Here is a 22,414-nt window from a genome sequence, read left to right as displayed (position 1 = left end):
CATTGTATTTGGCTAGCTGTAAGAGCTTGAAAGAACGAGGTCCATGCCAGGACTCCTTTGGGCAAACTGATCTCTTTGGTTCTCGTGTAAGATTCTTCTATGCAAGTCTTTTCCGGGGAACCATGGCTCAAAATCTCGGAGTGATGGCAGAGGTGCTCGGTCATCCATATCTGTAGGAGCAAGTTACAACCTTCGAAGAAGTTTCCCCCAGCTTTACAAACTGTAAGAGCTCGAAAGATGTCAGGTACCACCATAGGCGCGAAAGTACTGTCATTTTGCGTGAGTAAAGTGCTGACGACCCCGGATATCTTCAAATCAATGTTTCCGTCTTTCCTTGGAAATACCAGAAGGCCTAGGAACATCATCATGAACGCTACCCGTCTGTGCTTGTCCCACTTCTGACGAACTCCTTTGCTGCACAGTTTGTTGATTGGATTATTGAATCCCCCCTCATGACCGTACCTATCATATATGAAGCATGGAGTACAAAATCCGGCTGCCTAGATCCGGGTTGTGGACTGTTCTGGGTATCTTCAATGAATCTAGGAACCGGTGTACCGTGACAACTCTTGGGGCGACCAAGTATTTTTGCCTCAAAGGAAGTTCAGCATTCCCGATGTATCCGGCCATTTCTTCCAAAGTGGGGGTGAGTTCAAAATCAGAGAAATGGAAAACATTGTGCGCCGGGTCCCAGTAGGTAACCAAAGCTCTTATGATATCTCCCCGAGGCTGGATTTCCAACAAACCCACGAGACCTTTCAGATGTTTCTTGACCTCATTTTGTCCTTCAGCACCTAGATCATTCCACCATAGCCGTAACTTGACAGGGATTTTGGTCATTATTGAAAAATGTTCATTTTGCATCGTGCTCATCCTGCACATTTATTAAGGTGATTTTAACAAAATGACTTGACTCAAAATATTTTACAGAGGGGATCAAGTTTTGAACACGGCCTTTAAACACTTCGGAGACGAAGATTTTAAGGCTGTGTGGGTCAACTGGACAAAAATGCTAAACAAGGCCCAAAGGTGGCTGTTTATGCAAAGTCAGCCTTCCGGCGTCCCTTTTCGGAATCATTCGGCTATTTATGACAAAACAGCGTCACCTGACTTATTTATGACTCTTTAAAAATTTGACACATCTCTTTTTTATTTATTTATTTATTGATTTTGGCTATTTTAGCAAAATGGGGGTTGAACCCGATGAGGGTTGCCTACGTATCTCACATCCGGTGAGAATCAAACCGGCGTAGTTCGGGCTATCGTGAATAGAGAAAATCAAATAAACCTAAAAATCAAGAATACGTATTTTTTAATATTTTTTGAAAAGAGATAAAGACTAAAGAAAATTTTATTACTATTTATTCTTTAGGAAATATTTGGACTATTAGTCTGAATTTATAAAAGGGATACTACAAAAGAAACGACATTTTTTTGAATTATAAATTTTCCGTTTTTTTTTTACTTTTAAAAATAAATACCTTCTTTTTTTTTTATTTTGAAAAATGATAAAAAGAAAAATTTTATATATTTTTTTTTAAAAAAAAAATCGAACTAAAGGACAATATCTCTTTTTTTATATACACATTTTAGAAGAAATTCCGGCGAGGTTTCGACACTACTCGGACATTGGTTCTATTTTTCCAAAATAAGTAATTATCTCCCTATGCCGCTATTTTTCTTCTTTTTTTTTCAAAACCGGTCAGCATGCGGAACCGAGGCAAATAAATGCGCAAAACAAATAGGATGCAGCAGGGTGGTCTTTTCATTTCAGGTTGCCTGTCCTAGACGGACCCAACCCCTGTGTTGAGCCCCCTAAGTCAAATGCAAACATGATGCAAATAAACGTTCCTACTAGGGATCCGGCATGAAGTTTCGTTATACTAGGCTTATACCCTGGGTATTTGTTCTAGACTGTGTACCCGAGCGGACAACTCGAGTCGAGGAGGGGGCTACGTACCGGGGACCCGCGAGATCGTCCGGCTTTGTAACTTGTCCGACCTCTTTCTTATTTCAGGTATTGACACTAACAGAATAGGGAGTCTCGACCAGCGAGCTTCTCCCCGGAGGTAAGAAGAGAAGGGTTTCGGCACAGTTTATATACAGTTCAGATAATATCAAACCGGTAAAAGACAACATTTAGCACGTTATGCAAAAACATTTAATAAAGATCAGATAATAAAGCCAAATATAACAATTATTCTAAGCTCGAATTCTTGAACCCTGAACCAGTGGTTCTGGGTTCCATCCCCAGCAGAGTCGCCAGAGCTGTCACACCTCCTTTTTGCGCGCCTGCCCCGAAGGGTTAGAAATGCGCGAGGGGAGTTTTTCCAATTTAAGTGACAATATTCGAAATGAGATTATTTATTTAATTCAGAGTCGCCACTTGGGAAAGGTTTGGCTTTTGGTGTCCCAAGTCACCGGTTTATCTTGAATCCCAAATCGAGGAAATTTTCGACTTTTCCAAATGAAGTCTGCAAACCAGAAATTCTAAGTAAGGAATTCTGTTGACCCGAGGGAAGGTGTTAGGCACCCTCGAATCTCGTGGTTCTAGCACGGTCGCTTAAATTGTTATAATGGCTAAATATCTTATTTAAGTACATGTTATGACTTACGTGCTTTTATTAAGTTTAAAACCGCTTTTATTATTATCATTTATTTTTATAGAATTGCAACGTCATGAAAATGCATCTTGAACCACGTCACAATCAATGCACCCGTAGTTGTCAACACATTTCGACTTCGTTGAGATTTGGATTTGGGTCACATCAATGTGCACCCGAATTTAAGAATATGATTTAATTAAGTCGCGCCTAAAGAGCCTAACGCGTTATTATTTTTGAGAAAAGCCATGAGATTCACTAAATGGCCTAGCCTTAATTCTAAATATTATGATTAGTTGTTGAGGGCTCCGCAATTTGCATTTTTATTTAGCGAGGCTCGTCTCATTATTTTAGAAGAGGATATCCTAAAGTGACTACATTTCTATTATTTTTGTTTCCAGAAATAGAAGAAAGAAAGATGTATTCCAATCGAAGTATATGCTTTGGCCTAAACCGGACTCCTATCAATTTCTGATTAGTTACTTATAAAATGAAAAGACATCATACCTTACGAAAATGCTTTAGTTGAACAAAGAAATTACATATGAGATTGATGAAATGCAACACTTAATCCAACAACATCCTTAAGTTGAATCTAAATCAAATTGCTTAAACAGGATTAATCGAGTTCCTTATTAAAAGGTGTTACTGATGATGTTCAAAACTAGTCCTATAAACTGCCTAAAGAAATCGAAACTGGATGATTCAAAACTGTATTATATTCGGGCTAGATTCAGTAGCCATTTGCCCTTACCCATTCAAACATGCTGAAAGAATGAGTTTAAGTTTAACGATTGTATAAATAGTGTCACATTCCATGGATCGTATTTACATCCTTGTATGCTAACTAGACAAATCAAATTACCGCAGTTTCAGATTAACATAAACTTTATTTAAGTACAAACTTACCAATGTATCTTCTATTAGCTGTAAATTAAATTTACACAACCTAATAACATTTATGAAGAGGCAGTCAGTAAATAACAAGTAATTGTAACTCCTTCAAATCTTTCTATTCATGCTTTTCAATGTTACAATCAGCTACACCAAGGTGAGACTCGAGATGTGTACCTGGAAATGCTGAAAATGCAAAGAGGAAGAAGAGAATAACAGGGAAGATCAGCAGCAGCAGGAATCAGAGTAACAGCAGCAATCAGAACAGCACAACAAAACAGATTCTATTGCAAGAGGTGGAACTATAGTTGAAGAGGAAACAGCCAAATGAAACAGCAAACAGTGTGGTGGAAACAAAACTCCAGACAATCCAATTCCGAGATATACCAAATGCAACAAAACACTAACAGTAATCTCGATTGAAACTTAGAAGAAGCAACACTGCCTAACACATTGACAACAGATGAACTTCAGACAAACAAACCAAGTTTCTGATTCCCTAATCTGTTTTATCTTTTTCTTGCTCTCTTTCTATTTCTGTATCTATGTGTACCTATGTATGTCTCAAAACCTCTCCTCTCGGATCTCTCTTGATCTCTTCTATCTTTCCTTCACAATTTCCTTCTGTCTCTCTCTATTATCAGATGTCCTCCCTCCTCTCTATCTCCAAAGATCTATCTGTGTGTGTGTCTATTAATACCTATGTATTTCAGCTCTCTCCTCTCCAATCTCTTATCTGATCTCCTCCCTCTTTTTATCAGATGTATATCCCTCTTATAGGCCCTAACCTCAGCCCTTTAACAGCCTGTTAGACCAAAAGAAACTCCTCCCATGTTCCCTCTTCTTTTCAGTTTCCACTCAGCTATTTAAGTATTAATCCCATGACATTCCCTTGGAAGGCTTAACTTTTAGCAATGTTTTATCATTTCTGAAACTTACAGCAGAATATGGGCAGCAGGATGTAGTCTGACAGCACATGCTGTCAAACTATTTTTAAATCAAACAAAAGCCTTTATGCACATGTTGTGCACAAATGCACATGTTGTGCACAAATGCACATGCCCTCCAATTCTGACTGCAACTAAACAAAACCAAACCTTTTATACTTCTGGTTCAGATTAACAAACTATAAGTAGCTGAATTCAATTCCTAACTGATTCACACAATGCTAAACAGAAGCAGATCAATTTGTATGTTGTTCAAACATCTGAAACTAATTGACGACATATGTCGACTCGACTATACTAGTTATAACTCATACAATCGAGACCAAAGTCAGATTTTAACAGTATCGAACACATGATTCGAATTGCACTGACTAAGCAAAATTACATGGGAGGAATCAGTTGGTCAGTTCACATTTGAAATTCAATTAATTGCACAACAAATATATACATACAAATTATCAGAACAATTAGAAGAAAGACTCAATCAAACAACAAAGGTTCAGGCGAGGTAGACAAGAACAGTTGATAAAACTCAAAACACAGATTAAAACAAAACCTGAACAGACCTTTTAAACGAACGTGGACTAACAGAAATAGGCAAAGAAAAGCAAAACTCACCTCAAATCTCGAAAAATCAAAAGCCTTAACTCGGATTCGGACAGACCTTTTTTAAGGCTGAACGGGCTTTAATCGAAGTGTTTCTCAGATGAGAAACACTTCGATTAAGGTCCATTAGACCTTAATCTTTTGGTTTGAACAAGACACGGACCATCGACGAAGACCTTTAAAGTTCCAAAAATTAGATCCGGGATTCGTGCTTCCCTGGTCAGATTCGGACCAAACCAAGCATGGTTTGGTCACGAGGGGGGTCTGGGGACTGTCTGGTGCGAAGTTGAGGTCGATTGGTGTAGATCGAGTTTTGCTCGAATCTTCAAATGAAGATTTGAGGACCTAGAGGATGATTCGAGCTAAACGGACTACAGATCCATGTTCAGGGTGCCAAGGTGGTTTTAGGGTGTTAAGGTGAAGGTCATTGGCGTTCATGCCGCCGGGATTAACGGCGAGGGATAAGGGGGCGGCTAGGGTTTCGTGGGGAAGGAGATGAAGACGGAAACTGGGGTATTGGATAGGGGGTAAGGTATGGTTGGAAGGTTATATATGGGATGGGTGGATTGATCTCGGCCGTTGGATGAGGCAAGATGGAAGACCCAGATCTTTCATCTGACGGGGAAACGGTGTCGTTTCATCCAACAGGGGTTTGGGTCGGTCTGAGTGGAAACGGGTCGGGTTTCTCAGTGGGTTATGGGGAATTGATCTTGGCCGTTAATCAATTTGAGATCAACGGCCCAGATCAACCTGGATTAACACGACGTCGTTTGGACACTCTGGGTGTTTAGTTGGTGTGGACCGGGCAGGCCATGGTTTTGGGCTGAGTTTGTTTGGGCCAATTTTAAATAAATTGGCCCAAGTCCGGAAGAAGAAGATTTTTTTTTTATTTCTTTTTTTTTTCTTCTTTATTTTAAAAACAACCTAAGCAAAAAATCAAATTAAAATTAAATACACACTTAAATACGATTATTTGCACACCATTAAAATATTTCAAAACAGGTAAAATCAAACAAAACAAAATCACGGACGAGGATGCCTATTTATGATTTTCCATTTAACAACCGGATTACGGTTCGAATTATACATGACACACACATTTTTTGTATTTTGTTTTAAATAAAATAAAAATGGGCAAAAATCATAAATAATTAACAAAGTGCCATGTAAAAATCCAAAAATTGTACAGCAGGACCAATTGTTATTATTTTTCATTGGTTCTAAAGGATGTGCGGCATGTACCTGATTTGCGGATGAACTTGATCTCGGGAATTGCTTTAGACCGAGATGGATACGAGAGTTATTTTGCAAATCAAAAGTGGAGACTCACTAAGGGATCATTGGTGATTGCAAAGGGAGTTGCTCGTGGCACGTTGTACAGGACAAATGCAGAAATATGCCAAGGTGAATTGAACGCGGCACAAGATGAGATTTCTGTAGATTTATCGCACAAAAGAATGGGTCATATGAGCGAGAAGGGATTGAATATTCTTGCCAAGAAATCACTCATTTCTTATGCCAAAGGTACAACTGTAAAACCTTGTGACTACTGTTTATTTGGTAAGCAGCACAGAGTCTCATTTCAGACATCGTCTGAAAGAAAATTGAATATACTTGATTTAGTATATTCTGATGTTTGCGGCCCAATGGAAATTGAATCAATGGGCGGTAAAAAATATTTTGTTACTTTTATTGATGATGCTTCACGAAAATTATGGGTTTATATTTTGAAAACCAAAGATCAGGTGTTTCAAGTTTTCCAGAAATTTCATGCTCTAGTAGAGAGGGAGACGGGTCGAAAGCTAAAGCGCCTCCGAAGTGACAATGGAGGTGAGTACACTTCAAGGGAATTTGAAGAGTATTGTTCAAGTTATGGGATCAGACATGAAAAGACAGTTCCTGGAACCCCACAGCACAATGGCGTAGCCGAGAGGATGAACCGCACCATTGTGGAGAAGGTGAGAAGCATGCTCAGAATGGCTAAACTGCCTAAGTCATTCTGGGGTGAAGCAGTTCAAACAACCTGTTACCTGATCAATAGGAGTCCATCAGTTCCGTTGGTGTTTGAAATCCCAGAGAGAGTTTGGACCAACAAGGAGGTGTCCTACTCGCATCTGAAGGTGTTCGGTTGCAGAGCTTTTGCACATGTACCAAAAGAGCAGAGAACAAAGCTGGATGATAAATCTGTTCCCTGCATATTTATCGGATATGGAGATGAAGAGTTCGGGTACAGACTGTGGGATCCTGTAAAGAAGAAACTCATCAGAAGCAGAGATGTAGTCTTCCGAGAAAGTGAAGTTGGAACTGCTGCTGACATGTTAGAAAAGGCGAAGAATGGTATAATTCCTAACTTTGTTACTATTCCTTCTACTTCTAACAATCCCACAAGTGCAGAAAGTACAACCGACGAGGTTGCCGAGCAGGTGGAGCAACCTGGTGAGGTTATTGAGCAGGGGGAGCAACTTGATGAAGGTGTCGAGGAAGTGGAGCACCCCATTCAGGGAGAAGAACAACCTCAACCTCTGAGGAGATCAGAGAGGCCAAGGGTAGAGTCATGCAGGTACCCTTCCACAGAGTATGTCCTCATCAGTGATGAGGGGGAGCCAGAAAGTCTTAAGGAGGTGTTGTCCCATCCAGAAAAGAACCAGTGGATGAAAGCTATGCAAGAAGAGATGGAATCTCTACAGAAAAATGGCACATACAAGCTGGTTGAACTTCCAAAGGGTAAAAGACCACTCAAATGCAAATGGGTCTTTAAACTCAAGAAAGATGGAAATGGCAAGCTGGTCAGATACAAAGCTCGATTGGTGGTTAAAGGCTTCGAACAAAAGAAAGGTATTGATTTTGACAAAATTTTCTCACCTGTTGTCAAAATGACTTCTATTCGAACAATTTTGAGCTTAGCAGCTAGCCTAGATCTTGAAGTGGAGCAGTTGGATGTGAAAACTGCATTTCTTCATAGAGATTTGGAAGAGGAGATTTATATGGAGCAGCCAGAAGGATTTGAAGTAGCTGGAAAGAAACACATGGTGTGCAAATTGAATAAGAGTCTTTATGGATTGAAGCAGGCACCAAGGCAGTGGTACATGAAGTTTGACTCATTCATGAAAAGTCAAACATACCTAAAGACCTATTCTGATCCATGTGTATACTTCAAAAGATTTTCTGAGAATAACTTTATTATATTGTTGTTGTATGTGGATGACATGTTAATTGTAGGAAAAGACAAGGGGTTGATAGCAAAGTTGAAAGGAGATATGTCCAAGTCATTTGATATGAAGGACTTGGGCCCAGCACAACAAATTCTAGGGATAAAGATAGTTCGAGAGAGAACAAGTAGAAAGTTGTGGCTATCTCAGGAGAAGTACATTGAACGTGTACTAGAACGCTTCAACATGAAGAATGCTAAGCCAGTCAGCACACCTCTTGCTGGTCATCTAAAGTTGAGTAAGAAGATGTGTCCTACAACAGTGGAGGAGAAAGGGAACATGGCTAAAGTTCCTTATTCTTCAGCAGTCGGAAGCTTGATGTATGCAATGGTATGTACTAGACCTGATATTGCTCACGCAGTTGGTGTTGTCAGCAGGTTTCTTGAAAATCCTGGAAAGGAACATTGGGAAGCAGTCAAGTGGATACTCAGGTACCTGAGAGGTACCACGGGAGATTGTTTGTGCTTTGGAGGATCTGATCCAATCTTGAAGGGCTATACAGATGCTGATATGGCGGGTGACATTGACAACAGAAAATCCACTACTGGATATTTGTTTACATTTTCAGGGGGAGCTATATCATGGCAGTCTAAGTTGCAGAAGTGCGTTGCACTTTCAACAACTGAAGCAGAGTACATTGCCGCTACAGAAACTGGCAAGGAGATGATATGGCTCAAGCGATTCCTTCAAGAGCTTGGATTGCATCAGAAGGAGTATGTCGTCTATTGTGACAGTCAAAGTGCAATAGACCTTAGCAAGAACTCTATGTACCATGCAAGGACCAAACACATTGATGTGAGATATCATTGGATTCGAGAAATGGTAGATGATGAATCTCTAAAAGTCTTGAAAATTTCTACAAATGAGAATCCTGCAGATATGCTGACCAAGGTGGTACCAAGGAACAAGTTCGAGCTATGCAAAGAACTTGTCGGCATGCACTCAAACTAGAAGACAGTGCTACCTCATCTGGATGAATGAGACTGGAGGGGGAGATTGATGATGTCCATCTCATTGAAGAAATATTAGGCATGTGCCTAATAAGAGTTTTCTTTGGTTTGGTAGCCAACCTTGTTGACTTGGTTTGGTTGGTAGTCAACCTTGCTGAATTAGTTTGGTTTGGTAGCCAACTTTGTTGAATTGTGAAAAGTGTGTGTAAATTGTCAAATATTGTAGGCTTTAGAGGGTGAAGCTTTGGCTATAAAAGGAGATCTTCAACTCTCATTTCTACACACCAACAAAGAGAGAAAGAAAGAGTGAGGTTTCACAGACAAGGTATAAGAAAATAGTCTGTGAGGAAAATAGAGAGTGAGCGATATTGTAGTGAGGTGGGAATATCAAAAGAGGGTTATTTCTTTTGAGTGTTGTAGTGGTCTTTGGAGTATTTATCTCCGACCTACAAAGTGTAAAATTCCTTACTATAGTGATATCAGTTGCTCCTCTCGGGGTCGTGGTTTTTTCCCCTTATTCAGAAGGGTTTTCCACGTAAAAATCTTGGTGTCATTGTTACTCTTTTATTCTTGTTAATTACCGTATCTCGGTGCTACATTATTATTCCGCTTTATTATCGTGAATATTATTTTGGTAAGGGGTTTATTCCCAACACTTTATCCACGACATGCTATTTTTCTTTCTCCTCCATGTTGAAAGTTCTAAAGCAGAAAGTTATTTTTGAATCTGTAGTCATTATGCACCGCTATCCAAGGTACTCCACTGATAAATGAATGTAAATGACTACGCATTTTTGCAGCAGAGTAGGAGATTCCCAAAGCACTGTCCTAAATAAGAACTAACATTGATTTTGGTGAAAACTTCTGCCCTACGATCTGGCTTCTTAACAATAAGTAATCTCAGTTATTATAATGAACCTCAGACCAAAGTCAGAGGTTTTTCTAGGTTGCGTAAGTACAATTATCCAGACTTACATGATCTCTATTTAACAGATCCAAGTCTCCCAAAGTCAGTGGAGTAAACAAAAAATTCAGCATTCCAGTTTAAACAGCAACCTGCAAGAGCAATTGAAATGTAAAAATATTAGAAAAGCTTACTCCAATCCAGACCTTTTGGAGCAATTACTGATTATTTATCCTAATTCAATCCAAAAAAGATGAAGAAAATGTAGAACGGTCTTTCCGAATATATTTGGAAAAGACTAACATTGGATGTATTAAGGGAATATTGAAAAAAAACTTGTCAATGAAGAAATCAAGATGAGAATGCTTTCCGAATGATTTCTCCATAACTACATTGTATGTAGAATGATCATCGGTGTCCTCTGTTGTGGGTGGACATATTAGTAGTTTTACATTCTCTGAACCTTTTGCTCTAGATAAAGCAATGTAAAATTGACCGTGTGAAAAAGCTGGTTCACGTAAATAAATTCCAACAAAAATTTAACGTTCTTATAGCGAAACATAACCTTAATGAAAATTGTATTATCTTAAAAGAAACTGGTAAATTCTCATCTTGTGATGCTACTAATGGTATCTTAGTAGCAATTAAAATTAGGTAAGTTTTGTTCCAGAGAATTGCCAGACCTTTCTAGTCTTCTTTGCTTTCCTTCTGCTCAAGGGTCTCTCTTGAAGAATCTTTACTTCCTCAGCTGTAATTATCACACCCAAGTTTCAGCTCTTGCATTATCAGATGCCTGTTCTTGCTGATGTTTATGGTGGGACACCTTTTCTTGATACAACTACTTGAAGTGGTTTCTGCAAAATAAAAAGAACTTAAACCATTTCGATTATTAGACTTTCTTTCGTAAAAGCTAAAATTTTCTATAACTGCATTGTGCTGCAGAATGTTTATCTTGTTCTTCTTTGCTACTGCTTGTGCACTGGGCACATAATGAGCCAAAGAAAATTCCCGGAAATAATTTTTTTGATAGTTAGAAAGATCCACATAAAATTGTTACAGGAGGGCGTCCATACACAGCTGAAGCAACCACAAAGTTTCAGTCACTTCGAGAACATGCCAATTTCTCCAGCCATATGCTAGAAAAATATAAAACACCAGAAGAATCTCAGCAGTTAGATGGATGATAAAAAAGAGGATATTATTCTGAAAGAGGAAAAACTTCAGGAAAAAGAAGAAGGCACACACGCACTACTTTACACTCACACGATCTTTTTCCTCTTTCTTGAAAATGGGAACTACTTCTAAGATCCAAATATATATTCTTTATTTCTCCTAAGTCACTGAGATTTTATTTTTTCAATTCAGCTCTTTTATCTCGTAGTTGGGACAAAAATAATTATTTTCTCGCAGGCAACATTTGTACATATCTAGCACGACGACGCAAATTTCTATCAACAATTCGATCTTCCTTTGAGGTCGCTGGCGTAAATTCACAGTATCTATGTTTTCAGACATTCGTGCTTAAAATAATGTATACTATTGTTAAATTAATTTTTTAGGTTAGTATAATCTATAACCAAACTTCAAAATTAATTTTTTTGTTAACATAAAGTTAAAAAATAGTAAAATACTCTAACAGAAAGACAAATGAGAACAAATGCATGCATTTGAAACATATTTATTTAACACGATTATAAATGTAGAGATATGTTGTTGGCTCATGATGTCAAGCAGAAGTAAATAGCGTAGTTGTTGGCTGATGGATGAGAATTTTGTGGTAAACCTGTTGAAATCAAGCATATGATCAAACATGTTAGATGTGCACAGCACGGCAGTACTAAAAGACATTATATGAACCTAATGTTGCACAAAAGTACATAAGAAAGAACCAATATCAAAGAAGAAATCTTTGCATATCTGTATGCACTAATACAGTTATAGTTATAACTATGAAAAGTAATCTCAGTCGCCGGATGCTTTGCAGATAATATGATTAGCTTCATTAGATATTCTCTCGGGGTACAGTTGGAGGCAAAGCAAGATAAAAACAGCGGTTTATGGGAACCATGTCAGTTATCAAGGATTCATTAGCCCATCTGATAAACTCTTCATACTAACCTCTTTGGTACTGTGCTGCTCCTCCATATTACACATCTCCAAATCTAAGAACAGGTAGTCTCTATTTTTAATGGCATAAAGGCTTGTGCAAAAATTACTTGTTTGCACTTCATACAGAATATATGTATAATCGCAATGTACCTAGTCAAAATTGTAAAAGGTTTTGGAAGAAATGTAAGTAATCAAATCGAGCGGAGATATTTGAGGTCTCCGGCGTAAATCCATAGTATCTTTATTTTCGCACATTCCTGTTTCAAATAATATATAGTTTGTTAAATTAATTTTATAGAATAGTATAACTTGAAACTCATACTTTAGATCGTATTTTTTAGTTAACACAAAGTTTAAAAAAAGAAGAAGGGTAAAATACTTTAACACGACTATAAATGAAGATATGATGTTGAATGATGATGTCCAGCAGAAGTAAATAACGTACCTTTTGGATTATTGAAATGATGGATCAGAATGTTGTAGTAAACCTGTTGAAAAAAATAATACATCAAAAATTGTTAGGGAGTTGACGCATATGATCAAAACAACTTGGATGTGCATAGTGCGTCAGTAATCAAAATTATTTATGTGAACCTGATGTTGCACAAAAGTACATAAGACTGAATACATAAAAACGTATATAATGAAAACAACCAATATCACGACGAAATTATTATTATATATATCTATGCACTAATAAAGTTAAAGCTATAAGCATATAATTACCAAATTAATTTCAATTCTCAGTCATTTTGGAGATAAAAGATTACAAATTGTAGTGTTGGTAAACATATTTATTATATTTCCGTAGCACTTTTAATTAAAAGGAGAGAGAAGGGGATAAATAATAGAAGTAAAAGAAATTCAGTTGATTTAGGTATATTATCGAATATTCTCGGTGCATCAGTGTGCAAATGTAATATAGTTATAGGCATGCATGTGAAACTCCAACAACAAAATGTCCAAACATACAGAGGAACAAACAGATGCCCACCAAAGTCTCATCAGCCATTGGGCGCATTTAAGAAAAGAAGAAGCTAGAATTATAGAAAAATTCACCACAACTATAGTGCAAATGCCAACGATAACATGAAACTGGAATCAAGAAACTTAGGCATATTAAAAAGAAATAAATCGTCTGACTACAGATCCATAAGTAATTAAAAGCTACAAAAAGATCAAGACCAAATTTGCAGGTTTCAACTATGATAAATTAACTTTCATTAGTCACATCAAGATATAGCAATACATGCAACACAGAATAAAATTCAGTCAAAATCACAGAACACTAAACTCCAAAATTTCACATTGAAAATTGAAACATGGACATGGCTAAAAATACAGAGGAACTCAAAATTTCACCTAGCTATGAAATCCACCAAAAACAAAGGAAAACGAAAGAGGGGGAATAAGAACCCACCGGAGAGCTGAGCAAAGTAACAAAAAAAATTCTCCTCTCAGATTCAGTAGCTTATGATGAAAATAGTGAAGGCTCAATAGTAAGAGAAAGAGCGATTGCATGCAAAATCAGTACAGGCACTGAGAACCGTGTTCTTTATGGAAGAGCTAACGAAGAAGACTCCAAGCAACTTCTGAAAATAGCGAGGGCTCGATATTAACAAAGGAACAAATGCAATTACCATTAAATCCCCAATTTTGCAAAGCTTTTAAGTTAAAGAGGATACAGGCAAAATTGAAAAAAACATAAGTAGAATTTTTTTTGTTAAATCTCAAATTTACCCCTGTTCGTAAATGTTCGTACACCTCAACTCTGGCTTCTAAATAATAGTAATATATATATATATATACTAGTTTCTCGACACGTGCGTTGCACGTGTATATCAAGTCATGTAATGCACAACAACAACAACTCAGTATAATCCCACAAGTGGGGTCTGGGGAGGGTAATATGTACGCAGACCTTAGCCCTACCCCGAGGGGCAGAGAGGCTGTTTCCAGGAGACCCTCGGCTCAACACAGCGACAAGAGACGATATATTAGTACTATCAATAGACTCATAATAAAATAACATAACATAACATAAAATAAAAATAAGAAATATAGGAAGTACGAAAAAGATGGAAGATATAATAATATCCAGCAGATAAAGCCCTGCATCAGTAGTTGACCAGTAGCATCCTAAGACTAACTCCTAACTGGCTAGTCTCACTCTAGTGCGCTGTAGAAATACTCACAACTTCCCCCTAGCCTACAACCTTAATGCTCGACCTCCACAATTCCCTGTCAAGGGACATGTCCTCAGTAATCCTAAGTCGCGCCATGTCATGCCTGATCACATCTCCCCCATACTTCTTAGGTCTCCCTCTACCTCTCCTCGTGCCCACCTCAGACAGTCGTTCACACCTCCTCACCGGTGCCTCAGTGCTCCTCCTCTGAATGTGCCCGAACCATCTGAGTCTTGCTTCCCGCATCTTATCCTCAAGTCATGTAATGCACATTTTTATAAAATAATATTAATACTATTAAAATAAAGCTCTGAGGAAACTATTTCTCAAATTTTTTTTATCAAATTATTCTTTTCCATACGAAACATACCCAATTGAGTAAAGATTGGACACTTCACATTTGAGAACATTCTGATTCTATGAAAAATAAGTCATGAGAATATCTAATAAATCAAACGTACTATGCTGCGTCACATACACATCAAATAGTTAAATTATCAAAGTATTGAAAGAACCTAATGAAAGGTACATAAAGCAGTAGAGTTGGATCATTCCTTCTAAGTTATGGCAAAAATATGAAATTGGCTTCATAGCAAATAGGATAATACTTTTATTTCAATAAAGTTGTCCAGTAATGAACAACTCATTCGCTAGGTGTTCTCTTTTAAAAAAATTGGATGATAATTGACGAAGACTTTGAACAAAGACCAATCTAGACGTATAATTATCATAGGAACTATCCAACGGTAGATTAAAAAAAAGCAAAAAGATAGATACAATATCAAGAGATTCAAATATGTAACATAATCATTAATTGAATAAAAGATATACATAGATTGAAGAATCTTATTGAAACTTCACGTAAGAATGGTTAGCACATATCACTTGTGTGGTTGTACCATATGAATCAACCATTTCGAAGATACTATGTGGTTGTACCATATTAATCTTTCTTTTTCCTTTTCCAAAAGATTTTTCGCAGAATTGTATACATTACGAAAATCTTACCAATTAAATGGAAACATAGATTATTTTTTTTAAAGTAATTTGTTAAAGCTACTTCTATGGTCTTCTCAATTTCTTGGGATAAAAAAAAATTCTCCACATTGCCCAGCTTTGTTGATATTTCTCTTTTTTCTATTCATAGCTCTAAAATTGTCTTCTTTAGATAAAACCACATTTGTTTCGTGAAACATATATCACTGCATATCTATTTTGAATTAGAAAACTTTAGTGTCATCCAGTTGCAAAACAATTAACCTTGCGTGCACTTCTAATTCTTCAAAATAATGGCAGACAGTACACTACGTCTAGTATTAACTTTTGATCATAAGCCAAGTACACCACACTGTTAATATTTCAGGTGTCATTTTCGTGGGTAACATCGATCTATTCTAACATTCGTAGAAAAAAGATCTCAAAAATCACAAAGCATAAATAATTAGATAATGAGTAAAGTAAAGAAAGTAGAACCCGATTTTGCCACTTTCTTCTTCAATCATCACTTTGCAGTTGATATCTTCATGGGAGATCATTTGATGCCAAACATATTACATTGGCCGCTGCAAGGAAAGTTTTATGTTTACCTTACCAAATGGTTCCGTCTTTATTTGCAAAAGACCTGCTGCTCGGTTGGATTTTTTTCGAAAAATGTGTAAGATGAACTGCGAGAGAAGAACATAAATTTTAAGTTATGAACCATTAATTCCAATTTTGGCGTATGAATATTGGTGTCTCTGTTTTATACTTTCATTCATGTATTGCCAAGTGCAAAACTGCCATTGCTTTGCAAATCTTCTCAATATTCTAACTAATTAGTTTGTATCAAAATATAAAAGCCATAGTGGAAGGGAGGATCAGTGTTACTTCATTACTACTGTAGATGCTCTTAATTGAAGCATGGCGCATTAGAAGTGCAAATAATGTGCAGGACTTGAGTTGATTATCAAAAACTATGCAGTACTGGAGTTTGACACAAGCATGAAAACTGAAATAGGAATTCAAGAGGAACCAAATACTGCTACATGAATCCCCTATGTATACAATTTTATAGTAAACAAAAATTTTTCATCCCGAACCTACCTTTTCTTGAAGGTGTTCTAGATATTCAACAAAACGTTGGATCATAATTGAAGTGGAATGTTATTTAACACTTATTTTCTTCACTGCCTTGCCAAGATTTTCAATTAATGCTTGCAAGTATAGATGCATTCTGCAAAACAAGAAGCTGCTACCATTTCGTACTTGTAGTGTCTTTTCATTTGGGGTTGTTGCTAAGAGTTTGGTCCTTTTTTATTTTTTATTTAAATTAGGTTATTTAGGTTTTAGAAGGTTATTAAGGTAATTTAACTTTTCAATTAAAATTTTCGTGCTTTTAATATAGTATATATATATATATATATATATATATATATATATATATATATATATATATGCGGAATATGGTAGGGCGAGCCGACAAGACTACTATGGACAACTATACATCAAATTAGAAGCCGACAAGGCCACACGCTATCCAACTATGCATGACTGTCTACAGACCTCTAATAGAGTGTACAACTATATAAAGGACGGGACTGGGCCCCGTCATACCCATATATATACACAAAAACATCGTATCAAAACCTAATAGCAGCTCCGGATCAAATGGAGCATACAAACTCTCGCTGAGCAAGGATCCTAAGAAGGGGGGCCGTTAGCCTGTCTATCTGCACCCATGGGCATAAAACGTAGGCCCTCAGACAATAGGGGCATCAGTACTGTTTACCGTAAAAATGGTAACAACAATTAAATTTGTAAATGTGATTCTAAAAATACATGATCTATTTTTATGCTAGTTGTTAGAGCAGTTGATGTTAGGAATATGAAATTTAATGAAGAAATACAAGCTAAAACGGGACAGTAATCAAACCCAGGGGCTTGCTGCCCGAGCCTCGGACTGGTCGATGAAGAACCTCGAGGTCAATATCTGGCTCGATCTCGAGCTATCGGGGGTAGTTGGGGATGGGGCAACAGTTAAGATATGAACATTTATAAAGGTTTTTTATGGCTAATACCAAGCAATAAATGAAGAACAAGTATGAAAGCAATAAACGGTAAGAGTGGCCTCGAGCTAGTAGGAACGAGCAAGTTAGAGAGAAGAAAGAGAGAGAGATATTATTGATCTTGTGGAGAATAGTTGGAGCAACATCAGCCCTTTACAAAGTAGTGTGGGCTCCCTTTATATAGGAGGGGAACCCAGATATAGTACAACATGCATTAATTATAAAGTATGGAGATGGGACAGCTAGAGGTGACGCTTCAGCATAGGCCTTGGATAGGTCGGCTCTGTCAGACTTAGTCGTGTGCCTTGGGAACTTCCCCTTCTGCTCTAGCCCCGACTTTCGTCTTCTTTGAGTCGGGCCCTAACGAGCCCCGATGGAGGGGACTCGGTCGCAGCTCCACGTCCTCGGGGTCTCAAGGTATTCTTCTGAAGTGGCTTGATAGCGAGAAATCAAGTCCTTTAATTTTTCCCCATACAGATAGTCTCCGAGTTTCCCAGAATGAAGCGATGGGAAATAATTCTGACACCTAAATTCACAAGCTTCTCACGGTGATGTCATACCAATGATGCAACCTGTGGCGTGAACTTTTGTGGCAATCGGGTGTCCCATGGACTTGTGTATTTGACATTATTCAATGTACTGTCGATTCCCATTCTTCAAGATGAATGCACTACCGTCGATTAGGTTCTTCAAGAACGTAGTAATTGCATCCGCCGGTCAATCTTCCAAAGCCTCGATGATTGTGTTGCTACCCCATATAATTGGGGGCGTTTTGGCGTTGTTTTTCTATCCAAGTGCCTCCATTAGCCCATTTCTTCTTATCATCTTCCTTTATCCTTGAGCATTACGCTTGGGGCTCATGGCCTTAAAGCCGTTCGGCAGGGCTCCCATAGGCTGTATTGCAGCCTCTTGCAGGTGCTTCCTTTTGTCGAGCACAACCATGCCATCCTGTCGCCGTTGTGGTTGTTGTTACGTCTGATGTTGCTGCCCTTGTTTACCCAAGATGATGACATACGGGGGTCAACTTTCCTTGCTTGCTAAAAGCTCTTCGGATTATGTACCGCTGCTCAAAAGGGGGCTCGGATTATACATCGCTGCTCACCTTCATATCCCGGCTCGACGTGGTATTCTGCCTTGAGCTGGTAGCTTGCACGGCTAGATGTTCCAAGAAGTGGACTCTAAGTAGCCGTACAAGCAGGACCGAGGCTCGCCCGGTCCGCTGTCTTTCCGAGGTTCTCTTGGCCAGCGAGGGTCCTCGACCTTCAGAGAGCTATGGCATTTTTTCATCCCTCCCTGCTTCTTGCCCTATCCTTTAGAGATATCAGTGTGGAAAGCCGGGATGAGGCTTCTGAGGATGTGTGCCCGGAGGCGCCTATTGCAGGAGGCGGTCCTTCGAAGGTAGACCAGTCTCTAGGCTCTTATCACGCATGTGCAACCTTTTGTTTCTTCCTTTATGCGTAAGAACCCCTTGCGGGCTTTCGTAACTGTATATAAGGACCCTTATAGGGCTGTTGTACACTGGATATTTATGAATATAAAGATACTTCCTTGATTTCTGTTTTCGATTCTTGCCCTATTATTGTATGTTCTCGTGCGCTTCGAGGCCTTTGAATATTTTCCTTTGTTGTTGACCGTTGATATCTAACTCGGATGCAAGCATTCTTTTCGATCCTCTGTCGATTGACATGGATTTTTTCTGAGCCCATCGTCGTACCTCGAACCAAACCTGAATTGATCTAATAGGCTCGGGTTATCGAGCCCTTAGAGTCGCATGGAGATAGTACGCTGAGTTTTGGAGCTTTCGAGAGTGGTATCCTGAGCGAAGGTCAGCTTCAGGTACCCGGGGGTCTACTTTGAACTTGATGTAGATAGCCTTTTAAAGCGTAGTGGATAAACTTCCGTTGAGGGGCTGCCTATACTTAGGCGATGCCTCAAGCCCTCCTAGAGCCTTCATGATCGGAGCTTCGCGTACTTATTTTTCTTTTTAGAAAGGAGAACCATGAGATCAGGTACCGCCTCGAGTTCTATGATGGAGTTGAAGGCTTTCCGAAGCATGACTTCTTTTTTGGTAGAGATCCTTGAGGTCGGGCACTACCTCGAGACTAGAGATGATACAGTTGACTCTTTGGGGCCTAACTTCTTGTCGATGGATGCTTGTGGGGTCGGGTACCACCCCGGAATCTGTACCGAGGCCGTTGGCCTCTCGGGGCTTACTCTGGATAGGCGAATCGTTGTTGTTTCCTACATATATGTGGGGTGGCTTTTGCTTCTTTGGGAGATCTCATTATTTTGGATTGTTATCCCTCTGCCTTGGCATCGGGTCCTTCGTCTCTTCCGGCGCAAAAAGCATTGGCGCGCGTCCTTGCTTTAGTCTGTCAATTCTCCATAGCCATGGCAGCTACTTCGGGGCCGGGCCGGTAGGGAAGGGAGAGTTTCACTCCCAGCGTTCAAGATCCACAGGAGTTCACTCTAAAGACTGTGTCTTTGATAAGAGAGGAACATCTGGAGATGGTGATGAGATACTGCGGATGGAGTGCGGGGATAACGCTGTAGGTGCTTTCCCCGGATGAGAGTATTACGGACTCTGCTGATGGATTCTTGAACGTATACCTATATCCTTTTGCATTTGGCCCTCTTGATAGGGTCGTGCTTGATTTCTGCTTGAAGTATTGAGTTACTTTGGCGCAGATACATCCATCATTCTGGCAAGTGGTGCTAATGATGAGGTTCTTTGCGGAGAAGGCTAGGCTTGAATTCATGCTTAGCCACCTCGTCAAACTGTACTGGCCCTTTCATCACCGAGGCCTGTTAACCTTGCGGTGCCATTCGTCCATGCCCTTTGTTGTCGATGATGAGGAAGATGGGGATCAAGAGTAGGTCAGTCGATTCGTCCGGATTCGAACGGCTGGCATTATCCCCGTGGAGCTCATGCCATTTCCATATAGATGGAATTACGCGCGTGATTGGAGTGTCTCGTGCTTCCTTAGATTTGCTTATAGTGAAAACTAGTTGAGTAATTGTGTCTCCTTCCTTTTTGCAGCAACTTCATGAATGCCGGGCGAAGTTCTCGATCTGCCCGGCTGGGTTTGGAAGTTGGCGACCCATTCGACTTGCGCTGAGCGTAGGTGGCGAGCTGTGTCCCGTGATAGATGGGAAGCGAAATACCAGGGTATGCGCGTACGCTGCTCCTACCTTGGTCTTTGTATATTTGAGATGACATTTTCCTCTTTCTTTTGTACCGGCTTTGCCGCTGCAAGTATCGGGCGGTTCCTTGGGGCGAGGTTGTGCTCCTCCGGAGAGGGGAAGGAGTCGTCGGCCTCCAAGCTGAGGAATGATGGTGGTAAATAGGATTTGCACCTGCAGTGTGGTAGAGCTTTTAACGTGGCTCAACGGGCCCGTGTCTTCTAGGAGATGACATCGCCCGAGCCTGTTGTTCCCGAAGTGTTTGGTTTTAGAACGGTGGTTCCTCCGAGTGAATATGCTTTGCCTGAGGTTGATTCTTCTGAGGCCGAAGGGCAAGCCCAATAGGAGTGTGCTTCACCTTCGAGGAAGTCCGCCGGCTTCACTTCATGGTGAGTTTCAGCGCAGTCCTTCTGTATTTCGCGTCTTCCTTCCTTTATCGAGTTTTTCTTTTGTAAGCCTTTGATAGGCTCAGGTCTGAGTTACTCCATCATGGGGTCGGGCTTCGGAAAGCTCTGGATGAGGGTGAGTCCCTTAGGCTCCTTAGCGAGGAGAAGGAGGTGGAGTTGATGCACTGGCGATATGAGGCATATCGGAGCTCGAATTACGAGAGTTATTTTATGGAGCAGGTAACCTTTCGTAGTACGCGCTTTGCTCTTTTTGACCCTTAAGTTTAATCATTTTGCCTATCTTAGCTGTAGAAAAAGATGGAGGCTTTGGAGTACCTTAAGGGCGAAGCCGACCGAGTTAGGAATGCTTGCGGTGAACTGAAGGCTCAGGTGCAGGCTCAAGCTTTAGAGGAGAGGGGCGCCTTGGCCAAGGTTCCCGCCTTCAAGGCCCAACTCCGCTTGGCTCATGACAATGCTACAGTTCAAGCGGATATGATCGCGAAGCTTGAGTCCGATCTCTCGAAGGTCGGGGCTGAGATAATCGATGCCCGGGCCGAAACAACATTAAGTCGGACCAAGGGTGATCAGAAGATGGCGATTCATATGAAGGACGCTGCTGATGCCCAAACCGAGTTGAAGTGGGCCCTCGATCGTAAGAAAAGGATCAAGGAATACGTTCATTGCAGATCCCAAAGAGAGGTACTCGAAGAGATCGGCGCTAGGGGCTTCGTTCTCTCAGAGGAGTTGGCTCGAGCAAGGGCGGACGAGCGCGATGCTCGGTCACCTCTTGCTGACATTACGGAGAGCGAAAATAGGGCCGGTAGGCTGCAGCCGCAGAGCGTAGATTTTGCATTTTTCCATTTTGTATTTGATATTTGCAAAGCATGTTTATAGATGGAGAGTGTGCCTTTCGCGTATGTAAATAAGAGAAAACTTCAAGCTTTATCTCTTTTGTATCTCTTTTTGCATTGCTTTCGACCAGGCAGGCTGGTTTCGGTGCCTAACGGGAGCCCTGTGGATCCGAAGCTCACTAGATAGGCCCGGAAGTTCTTATGTGCGATTTTTGTCGCGAGTAGGCATCAGGGCCTTTGTTCTTTGCTCAGCTGTTTAGGCCTAGTCTCCCAGTCAGGCTTTGACTCGAGCTTTCTTAACCTCCAATCTCCCGTGCCTGCATGGGCGGATGATAATTGTTCTTATTCCTTGCCCTTGGGCATTTGTTGTTTCAACTATTTTGGGTCTCCGAATCGCGTTGCGACTCGAGCTTTAATTGACCCTCAAATTTTTTCGTGCCTGGATGGGCAGATGACAATGGCTCTTACGCTTTGGGTCAAAGCAACCTTTTAAGTGTGTGGCCCGGAGGCTTGTTTGGCTGGCGATAATGGCACTTACGTTG

The 22,414-nt window shown here is 39.8% G+C and overlaps 1 long non-coding RNA gene across 1 annotated transcript; it reads right to left on the bottom strand.

Annotated features, from left to right (window-relative positions):
* Window positions 1-3,529: 3,529 nt before the first annotated feature.
* Window positions 3,530-13,887, bottom strand: LOC107772616 (uncharacterized). The gene is made up of 4 exons (XR_012702091.1): window positions 13,643-13,887; window positions 10,797-12,710; window positions 10,185-10,265; window positions 3,530-3,683 (listed from the first exon to the last, which is right to left on the bottom strand). It is a non-coding gene; the product is annotated as an uncharacterized LOC107772616 (long non-coding RNA).
* Between the last annotated feature and the right edge of the window lie 8,527 nt (window positions 13,888-22,414).

Source organism: Nicotiana tabacum, chromosome 18, assembly GCF_000715075.1.
Source record: "Nicotiana tabacum cultivar K326 chromosome 18, ASM71507v2, whole genome shotgun sequence".
NCBI lineage: Eukaryota > Viridiplantae > Streptophyta > Magnoliopsida > Solanales > Solanaceae > Nicotiana > Nicotiana tabacum.
This window is presented reverse-complemented; position numbering and strand designations above follow the sequence as displayed.